An 11,609-nucleotide genomic window follows, 5' to 3' on the forward strand; every position below is an offset into this window, starting at 1 on the left:
TTATTTCCTGTTTTATCTATTAACTATATCTTATTATTTTCAAGTACAAGCTTATTCATCACCTTTGTGTGCTCCTTTGCACATGGCTAACAATCTACTTTAAGTCATTAAACGAAATGAAACTAATGAGTTGAAATACCGATGTTCACTTCTAAATCTCAAGTTCGTGGAGAGGATGGGTTGGTGTCTTATTTAATCTCCCTTTTAGGTACATTGTAGAGTGTTTGGCACATAGTTGATGTGTAACAAATATTGGTTAAATGAAAAAAAATGAATGAATGAAAGATGGAAGATTGTTATAGAAGTTCATATGGGCTAGGTTTGCATTAAGATAATCAAGGAGAATTTTTGCTGAGTTGTGTGAACTGAATCATGAAGGTGGAGGATAATTCAAGTAAAAGAAACAGCGTATGCCAAATTGTCAAAAAAAAAAAAAAAGTGAAGTGATATCAGAAAACATTAAGCTCACTTGTATTTTTTTGGAATATTAGTGCTAAGGACAAGTTAGAGATTTAAAAAAAAAAAAAAATACAGAGCCTGCAACTAAACCCAGAAAGAGCACAAAGATATTCAGAAGAACAAAAACTTAAATATAAGGCCCAATTAGATATAAATTTATTTTCCAAGAAATCAGATAAAAAAGGAAAAAACCTTTAAAATTGTTTTGAGGAGACAGTAATAAAATAAATGTTAGAATCATCTGCTCTTATTTCCCTAAATTGCTAGAATAAAGCAAGATATACAGCATAGTCAAATTTTAGAATGAGTATTCTAACGGTAAGTCTAAGTTAAATGGTTTAAAAAAATAAAGCAATGACATTATCTCATTGTAATTACTATTCAATCTCCAAAACACCATAGTACAAAATATGGTTTATTTTTGTGTTTTTGTGAAAAATGAAATACTTGTTTTTTTAGGCTAAATTAAAATATCCATTGAATCTTTTCTTAAAAATATATAAATTATATTTCTCTTTACCTATATAGCATAGAAAGTTGTGAATCTTCTTAATAAAAATACAGTACTTTCTATATATCTTTACCATATGTAAAAAAATAAAAATAACTTTTGGTGACTGTTTCTCTCATCCAATAACCATCATCTTCCTAGGAACAAGGATTGTGTCTTATATATCTTGGCATATTCAATGTTTGCTTCAGTGACTTGCACACTGAATTCACTCATAAAATAAAGAAGAAATAACAATAAGTAGCATTTATTATTTATTTTGTTCTACACGATATGCATTACGTGAATTACCACTTATAATTTTAGCAACAGCTGGTGCTATGAGTACTAGTATCTTCTCTCTTTTACAGAAAATACTGAAGTTGAACAATGAATAGCTAAAGAAAGAAAACTCTTCTAACATCATATCACTGTTAAGTAGCTAACCCAGAATCTGAATCCAGACAGGCTAGCTCCCAAGTCTGATTGATTCTGTAAATACCACAGGATATTCTTTTTCTAGAAGTGGAAAAAAGGCAGGTAATTAAAAGCACAATTACTTGTGTTTTAAAATTTGGGGCCTGTATTTATTTATTTTATATAGGTTTTATATATCTTTGTCCTGATGATAAAATCAGTACATGTCAGTCAAATTTGATTTCAAATTGTTTCAGCATTTATTTAGCAATAATTAAATTCAAGTTTATGTTTCATGTAATCTATCTATATGCAGTACCTGTTGGGAAACAATTCTTCCTGGGTCTCTTATGTTTTGTATATTTGTAAGCAAAGAACTGACTGCCTTTTCTTCCAGATTTCTTTTTTAAAGGACATTTTTATAGCAAACAGGATTGAAAATAGAGATATTGTCACCCTCTAGATCAAAGGGCAGGCATACTAATTCCCCATTAGAAGAGATTTGAATTCTCTAAACTCAGCATTCCTTTCCTATAATACAATCCACCCCACCTGTACAGTTATCCTCTGAGTCTTTGGGTCTCCCTGTAGGAACTGGAACTCAGAAATCTAGCACAAATAAAACTGATTCTCTGGCTACTGCTATTGCTTTAGCAATAAACTGCCCATCTTAGATTAAGGAATCTCATGTCATCTACCAGCATACATAAAACCAAGGCAAGTTAATTAATTAGCTTGTAAATATTATAAAATCGTAGATGATTTAAAGTTCCTAACTTATATATTATGTTTTTCTTACTACATATTATTAAAAGACTTGTTTATAGGAAAGAAAATTTGCTTATTTATCTAATATTTTAAAATATTTTAAAGACCCAAGATTTGAATGATTGGAAGAGTCCATGAAAATTCATCAGACAAAGATGTGGATTTTTCAAATAGTTCAAATGCTTAAATATTTAATCTATTGCTGATAATCTTTAATATATATTTGGCTGGTATGGAATATTTTTAAAACATTAGACCAGCTTTTCACAACAGGGGCCAATTTGTCTCCAAGGGAACATCTGGCAATATCTGGAGACATCTTTGGTATACATTGCTTGAATTATATACGTTCATTGCTTCTCGAAATTGGGAGTGGTGGGGGATCCACTAATAGCATCCACTAATGCTACTGGCATTTAGTGGATAGAGACCAGGGATGCGGTTAGACATCCTAGAGTGCACAGGACAGCCTCCCCTAATAAAGAGGACCAATTTACTTGGTCCCAAATGTCAATTATGTTAATGTTTAGAACATATCTATATCTATATTTATATCTATCTATATATATACATCTGAAATTGAGATATATAGTTTTATTCTCTCAATGATAAGAATTAACCTGCATACAAAATTACAAAAATATAAATCTCTATATCTATCATGTGTCTATATAACAGTTATTCAAGAAAATCAAACCATAACATAAACAAGAGCAAATAATCAGCAGAAAACCAAAGTCTCAATTTTTTAAGTTTTTAGAATGTACTTATATATAAATATATCAGAGAAGTACAAGCAAACCTTATTTTTTAAGTCACTGATAATAATGTATAGCCAGTAATGTATATACAGAAGAAAAAATTATCATGTATGTGGATTGAGGTGAATGGGTACGATCATTTTAAAAAAATTATCCTGTATTTGGTTCCCTAAGCCTATCCTGTTGCTATAGCAACAGCTGTCCTATATATCCATTTGGTATTATAGCAATCTGTCAAGGAAATTCTGACATGCAATAATTTGTATACATTAATTTTTAAAATTGTAAGAATATGTTTGAATATTATCTGCTTGTTAGAACAACCCTTAAACATCTATGACTTTACAAATTATACTTATAAAATTATAGGTGTGATCACCTTGTGTGTGTGCACATACATATGGGTGTGTATATATGCATATACAAACATATACACTTATATATAATCATATATACACTCATATATAGTCATATATACACTCATGTATAATCAGCCAACATAAACTGAACTTCTATGTCATAGTATCAAATGAAATTTGTCAGAATTTATCTAATTGGTATAGTATTATCTGATTCACAAATATGGACTAAAAGTGTCGTCCTTCACATCATCCAGTGTTAGTAGGATCCATCTATATAGAAATTACAAATGTTATTTTTCAGGAGAAAATTAATGTTGTTTCAAAGACACTAAAAGCAATAAAAAAAGACAACAGGTAGTTTTACTACTTGGTTGGATAGTAACTGAATTTGATAAGCAGTGGGATAATACAAATATTTGTAAATAAATTGAGTATAGCTTTGTAAATTGAACTGACACTTACGAGATTCCAAAGCAGAAAAATGAATTAATTACTATATTCACAATTTAGGAATACCATTCATACTTAACTCATTTAGACAAAAATTTCATCCTGAATCAAAATTTTAGCCTTCCTTTTACTCAGTCTATTAATTGTTGAATATATTTTAAATAGCAACATCTTCTTGTCTACTGAAATACTTATTTAAAGTAATTTATTTTCAAAATTTTGAGTAGTTTAAATAGATACATATATATTTACATTCTTTTCAGTTGTTATTTTAAAATGCAGCTCAAAGAATTTTTTACCATGAGAATGTATTTGTGTGCCTGTGTGGTTGTGCAGGTTCAGTTGTATAAAATGTAGTCGAAGAATCAACTGAAATAAATAATGAGAAAGAGACAAGATGGTGGCAGAGATAGTAGTGGGGCTGACAGTGGCCCTGAACATGAGTCCCACTAAAACTGAGTTCCTCTGCTGAGTTTATGATTAACTTTTCTATCCAAAATGTTATTCCTTTTCTTGTCCAACACTTATTCTCCTCAAGATTGAGAAATATCAAATAAAACTGGGGATTGAAACCGAGCAGGACACTGTTGGCCCCTCCCAAGTACAAGAGCCTTTATGTGCCTCCCCATTTCTTTTCTTTTTTCTTTGGCTGTCCAGTACAACATGTGGTATCTTAGTTCCCCAACCAGGGATCGAACCCGTGCCCCCAGCATTGGGAACACGGAGTCTTAACCACTGGCCCGTCAGGGAAGTCCTCCTCCCCAACTTCCTGTTTGTAGGGAAAATGTTTCAGCCTCCTAGACCTTCTCTGAGTTCCAAAGGGCAGATTCAAACAGTTACTAATTAGGGGAGTAAGGCAATGCAGAAAGAAACAATAGTGCAGGGTGGGGCCTCATTCTGGATCCTCCTCAGGGGATATGCATAACAATTTGGTACATGTCTCTAAGTTCTTCTACAGGAACTAAGGCCCCCACCCAGGTGGAGGATGGTAACTTTAGGCTGAGCACAGCCTGTGGACCCCAGACTGGTTGGAACTAGAAGGCTGATGACTGAGATTCCTGGAACACCACCATGTTACCTCACCACCAACCAATCAGAGGAACGCCACACACTCTGCAGACCTCCCCCCAAATCTTGTCTATAAAATCTCTTCCCCAAAAACTATTAGGGAGATTAGGTCTTTAGAGCACGAGCCACCCCATTCTCCTTGCTTGGCCCTGCAATAAACCTTTCTCCCCTTCAAACTCCAATGTTTTGGTTTGTTGGGCCTCACTGTGTGTCAGGCACACGAACTGGGATTCGACAACAGCCCCAGCTATGGGACAAGCAGTAGCCATAGTGGCTTGTTGGACAAGTGGAAGATTGATGATAAGCCTGTAAAAACTGACAAATGGGATGTGTCAGCTGTGAAAAATTATTTGAATGATTCTGCCAAAATGTACAAGTATGTGGAGAATTTTGGTCTAACTGATGGTTGCCTCACCATCTGTACCATTTCTTGCTTCTTTGCCACGGTGGCTTTGATTTGGACCCAGAGTCCTAGCCTGTTCTGGCTTTGTGCATCATATCCTATTTTGTGATGATGCAGATCCTGACCATTTATACCTCATATAAGGAGAAGAGCATCTTTCCTGTGGCCCCAGGAAAGATTCTACAGGGATGTATCCTGATGATATTTGGTCCATTCTCAAAAGGTTCGGTGACAAATACACTCTAAAGCTGACCTTCATCAGTGGAAGAACAAAGCAGCAATGGGAAGCCGAGTTCACCAAGTTCATTGTTAAGATTTTGACCACAGCAGAACACTGTTATGGATGCATACAAGCCTGAAATATCCAGGCTCAATGTCAGTCTCACCACTGAGAAAAAAAATAGCCAATTCTATAACCAGCCATCTTTCTGCTGAATCATGCTGAATTAAGGGGTATGGGAGAAAGAAACAGAACTTAAAATGGATAAAGTAAGAAATGTTAAAAAAAAAAAGTCCCTAATTTGTCCTGAAAATTTAGTCTATTCTGGATAAATAGGACTTTCTAGGTCAGATATGAGAAGTTGTAGCTCTAATACCTAGCTATAGCTTCTTTAGTTTGCTGATTGTGTTGTTTTGATTTGCTTCTCTGGAAAAGCATTTTTGCTAAAAGTGGTACAGACTCCTTCCTTCATACCTAGCAGTACTTTATATGGTATAGCTTTGTGTCATGCAGTATTTGAGGACTCAGTTTTGAAAACTGTTAACCTGTTGCTGACTTTATTGTGTTAATACCTGCTTCAATGGCTGTTTCCCTTAATTCAGGTTACAACTTCTTGTGTATGTCAGCTTTCCTTCACACACTATTTTTGTGGGTGTGTATATATCTGACTTGGGGAGAACTGGGGGAAAAAACCCACAGCTTTTTAATTTAAAACAAATTTTCTGCCTGTTACATTTTGTGCTTTTAACCAATTAAAGAAGCTAATGGCATTTTTTAGTTTTATCTTGCCTAGGTTGTCCACTAATATATCTCTGTTGATTTGTGTGTGCCCTTTAACTGCCATTTTCTAAAATTTTTTTCAATAAAAGGAAAGATGTGAAAAAATATAATGAAAGAAAAGTCAAGAATTGTGAATTAAAATAGTATTTAAATAGAGTATTTAAATCTACAGAACAAAGATGTTCTACCTAGCTGTTATATTTAAAGAAAAAGACGTCTTTTATTTTAATTGAGATGTAATTGGTATATAACATTATATTACTTTCAGGTGTGCAACATAATGATTTAATGTTTGTATATATTGCATAATAATCACCACAATAAGTCTTGTTAACATCCATCACCACACATAGTGACAATTTTTTTTATAATGAGAATTTTTAAGATCTACTCTCTTAGCAAGTTTTATACATACAATGCAGCATAATTAACTATAGTCAACGTGCTATGCATTACATCTCCATGACTTACTTTATAACTAAAGAATCAGATTTCTATGCCAGAACACATGAACAAGTGAAAACTGAGAATTTTAAAATAACAGAATTTTCAAAGTAATAAACTTGAGATATCATTTAATTATTCAATCTTGGATTTTAGAAATAATGCTCAGAAAGTCAGAGTAACTTGGTAAACTTCACACAGGCAGTTAATGAAAAAGAGAGAATCCACTTGTTCCAATATCATTTTGTCTTAATATATTTTAAGACAACTCTGCCCCACGCAGGCATACATACACCTCCTCCCAGGGCTCTTGGTGTTCTCCCTTCCATATTGACATAATTATCTAAAAGTATCAGGCAATAGCAATGTTGCTTGACGCCACTCCCTTTTTCTTCACACCATGTAATGTTTGATAACCATCAAGATACTCTGAAAGGTTAGCTTTGTCTCCTATCTTTCTTGGGGATTCTTCAACACCAGCCTTCTCTACATGGGTGGTCAGATCTGTATTGTGCTATGCAAGCAGTAATTCTGCATCCAAAATATATAGCTCAAACTTTTCAGAAGCATGAAAGAATTTAATGCTGTGTTAGATTGTGTCCTGGTGAAATCTGAGTTTTCTACTAAAGAGTAAAAATATTAAAAGTAATCAATGAGCCAAATATGAAAGTCTATTTGACATTATTAAATATTTCCTAGAAAATCTCACTATATCTTCTGAGTTCTTTTATTTTTCCATGATCAAAATTATTTCTCATCTATTTCAGGTGGTCACCTGCACCCAGCACATAGAAAAATACACTCATTGCTGAACTCACTTCATTCAATGGATGTTTTGCTTTTCCAATGTATTAGGCTACCTCCCAGTTAAACATTGTAATTATGCATTTAAATCATTCCCAACTCGTGAGAAGAAGTAGCAGTGCATTACCCTCATTTAAAGCCCTTTCTTTTTTAGGTGCTGCAGACAATTCAAAACTATTCTTGACAAACAATCCTAAATAAAACTTTCTTTTTACTTTATTAATGTACCAGTTAGGGAGAATCTTGACTGGTGACAGAATTTCAGAGATTCTCCATGACGATCTTCAGAGAAACTACTGGCCATGCTACCATAAGTGTCCACAGTGCCTGATGTTGATTTTTTTGATGGTTCTTTTGAAACCGAGCAAAACCCTGTGGGGTTCCTGGGCATGGAAGACTTTCTGTCCCCCATTTCCTGTAGGGAACAGACCTCCAGCCTCCATGACCTTCCCTGAGTTCCAAAGGGCAGATTCAGGGTCCTGGTCCCACCTCAAGGAATACACATAACAATTCCTTTAAACTCTTTAAGATGTCAGCATTCTTCATACCGGAGAAAGGTCACCTGAGGCTACATTAAAGTTACCAGAGAAGCTCATCAAGAAGATTACCTGAGACCAGACTAAAGGAGTGGAGGCCCTGCACACACCCTAATTTTATCAGCAACCCCACCCTTGAACCATTGCTATAAAACTCTTCATCAAATTCTCCCACGTGGGGACACATATTTTCAAGGTCAGGAGGCCGCTTGTGTTCCCCTTTGCCTGGCAAAGCAACAAAGCTATTCTTTTCTACCTCACCCAAAACTCTGTCTTGAGATTCGATTAACCATCGGTGTACAGAGGATGCACTTCCGGCATCACTTTCTCACAGGTGTACTGGTCTTCTGAGGAAATTTAATGCCTTTTGGGGAATATATAGTTGTTTCCAAAAAAACAGAACCTTGAGTTATGTCATATCTGAATTTGCCAGTATTTTTGAAAATATGCATTTTAATTTTCAGTTATGTTATTTACATATTTCTATCTATATAAATTTAAAACAAAACATTTTAAAGGTGTTAGAGTTGACTGTTTTATCAATATTCCCTTTTCCAGAATATCTCAGGTATCTTTTCCTCAGAGACTTACATAATTGATAAAAGTTGTATATATATTAGAACTTTACTCATTTATAGAGCCTTCTAAACTTACAATTTTTTTATTTTTTATTATCCAGCATTCATCTTTTAATTGTTTAGTTCTATCAAAAATTGTATTAAATTTAGCTCAAAAGAAAAAATATGTCTAGTGGATATCATATGTTAGGCCACAGCAGTGTAAAACATTGGTTTAGCCCATGCATTTTTTAACATTTATGGAAATAATTACAAATAACTATTTTGCTGAACTATATCTGCTGCAATGGAGCAAGTAAAACAATATATTTTAAAATCTGATAGGTTGGTAAAGAAGTAAGCATTCCAATTGCATGGTCAAATATGATAGAACACATAAAAATTGTGTTGGTCATAGCATTTAAAGGCATATATAGAAATATATTCCTCTATGATTTTGTTTAAATAGAATTTTTAAAACAATAGGTTGTATAATAATTGGGTACAGTAAATGCTAGTCCCTACACTGTAAATTTATTCACATGATGAGTGCTTCATAATCTGTAAACAGTGATGGAGAGGGTATGCAGATGGAGTTGCCTCCTAAGGTAGCACACTGAGCATTTGGGCTCTGCAACCATTAGGTGCTGATTGAAACACAGAGCATGTCACTCACAACGTCTGAGCCTAGTTCATTACCTGTAAAAATGGGAATGTGATAGCTACATTGCAGGATTGTTTTGAAAAATAAATTCAGTAATGTGCTTTTCATAGCACAGGGGCTGCACAAATGTTGACTTGTCTGTTTATCATAATGACCAAGTACTATTTTAGGAACCAATACTCTCTGTATACCTATGGATAACGCCATATTTTAAGTTTTGCAGCATGATTGTTGGGGCCTCACCTCTTCTTTAGATGGAATATGTTGTAAAGATGTTTTGATTTCCCCCATCCCAATTTTAGTCACCTGTCTTGTCTTTTTTTCCCCACCTTACTATTACTATTTAAATAATAGCTTTTTGTTTTAAAAATAGTCAACATGTAAGGAATAAAAAAAAATTATCAAATATCCATTTGTTTAAATATATAACATGATTTTGACTAAATTGACTTTTAAGGTTAACCTGAAATATGAAGTTGCTAAATTAATTGTGCTGTAAATAAAGTACAAAGCACCCAATCTAATATGAATATAATCAATTCCATTCATTTATTAAAATTTTCCACATTTAACCATAGTTGACTCAAGGGGATAATGATCTTGACCTCTGAATTCCTTTAAATGGATCCTCTAGCTACTATTTTCCTTAAGAAAAAAACATACAGAGGAGTGATATGCCCATATAAAAATTATGTACTGAAAGTATAGGCCCTAGAGCAATCCCTCAAGAAAAATCAAGGTTAGGAAGAACAAAGTCTGAAGTTCTCACAAAATCAAGCTTTCTATTTTTATGCATAAGGGAAGATAGTTCAAAACTTAATGCCATCTAGAGATGTTTGTATCTATGAAAATCATTTTACTCCTCATCTTATTCTCCCTTTTAAATGTTCACACTTGCATGCTCTCTCTCACTCTCTCTCTCTCTCTCCTCGCCTTTAAGCCTTTCAGTTTGAAAACAAACACCTCTCCTTCTCTTTGGCAAGTCACCCCATATATGTAAGAGAAAGTGTTGCTTTGGGATCCCTTCCAAAATTCTCATTCTCACCTAATATCAGAGGTCTTAGTCAGGAGGATATAGGTGTTTGCATTTGCAAAGATGTAAAGGCTCAAGGTGAGTTATGAATACTAAACAATGAAATTGAACTAAATTCTATTCCAAAGCTTCCTTAATGGAGAGGGGCATGTCAGTGGGCTTCTTTATGTTATCAAATCCAAATTCATGCACTTAGCTCACAGTGAGGCCAAATAAACTGAAATGTCAGAGTTTGGAGCAGAGAATGGTTATTGCAAGGATCAAGCAAGGAGAACAGGCGGCTGGCTCCTGCTCAAAAGACCAGAACTTCCCTGTGGCTTTCAGGCAAAGGTTTTCAAAGACAGTGTAAGGGAAGAGGGTCATAGGATGCATGATCAGTTCATGGATCTTCTTCTGATTGGTTGGTGGTGAGGTAACAGGGTGTTGTCCCCAGAATCTCAATCTTCTGGTTCCAACCAGTCTGAGGTCTAGTGCCTGTGGTCAGCATGTAGTCAGTATCTCAAAAATATGCGTCATATTGTTATCTACATCCTTTCAGAAGGAACTAGGAGTCCTGTGACTCTATTGTCCTAATCTTTAACTGCTTGAGCTTGCTCTTTAGAACTCAAGAAGGCCTGAGAGACTGAAGCCTTTTTCCTACAAAGGAAAGGACAAAGAAAGCCTTTTATTCCTGAGAGGGCCCTACAGGGTCCTCCTGGGTTTTAAATCACACCCCTCCCGCCTTTTCTCTGATAGTCCTCAATCTTGAGGGGAATAGGTGTTGGACAAGAAAGGGAGTAACATTTTGGATAGAGAGGTTAATTATAAATTCAGCAGGGGAACTCAGTTTCACTTACATGGCAGTCTATAAAGTAAGCACCACTGTCTAAAACATTATTTTCTCTCTGTGGCAACAACCTAATATAATAGTATATTGAAGAAAGAATAGTCCCTCTGTTAGAGAGGATTTGGCCCTGTCCTCTAAGCACAATGATATCCCACTACTGTGCTGAAGAACATGTCTCTTTTCTGCTCTGCCTGTGGTCTGTGCCACAAAAAAAACTGCAATAATTGCTGTCCTCTTACTTTCCTGAGGAAAGAGTAGAGGCTCAGATTCCAGTTTTTCCTTTGAGATGGAGCCTTGTAGGAGATGCTATTTCTTTCCTCAGCAACAGTCTTGTTTTTGGCATAATGGCAGAAACAGGCCAAGAAGGCTCAGAATCATTTGTAACCTTTTTGAAATTACTCTGATTTCTAAAACCAATGTGTACAAAGACCCAGTCTAAGTCTTACCTAATCAACCCTGAAGTAAACCTAGTTTCTAGTTTATCTAGAAGTACATAAGAAGATAAAATACAACATTCATCATATTATTTTACCAAATTTAGAAGTTATATGTCTAACAGGATTTGCA

At 34.6% G+C, this 11,609-nt stretch overlaps 1 pseudogene; it reads left to right on the plus strand.

Annotated features, from left to right (window-relative positions):
* The first annotated feature begins 762 nt into the window (after positions 1–762).
* On the plus strand, positions 763–5,613 carry LOC103005842 (signal peptidase complex subunit 2-like; annotated as a pseudogene).
* Positions 5,614–11,609: the final 5,996 nt, after the last annotated feature.

Source organism: Balaenoptera acutorostrata, chromosome 3 (assembly GCF_949987535.1).
Source record: "Balaenoptera acutorostrata chromosome 3, mBalAcu1.1, whole genome shotgun sequence".
Classification (NCBI taxonomy): domain Eukaryota; kingdom Metazoa; phylum Chordata; class Mammalia; order Artiodactyla; family Balaenopteridae; genus Balaenoptera; species Balaenoptera acutorostrata.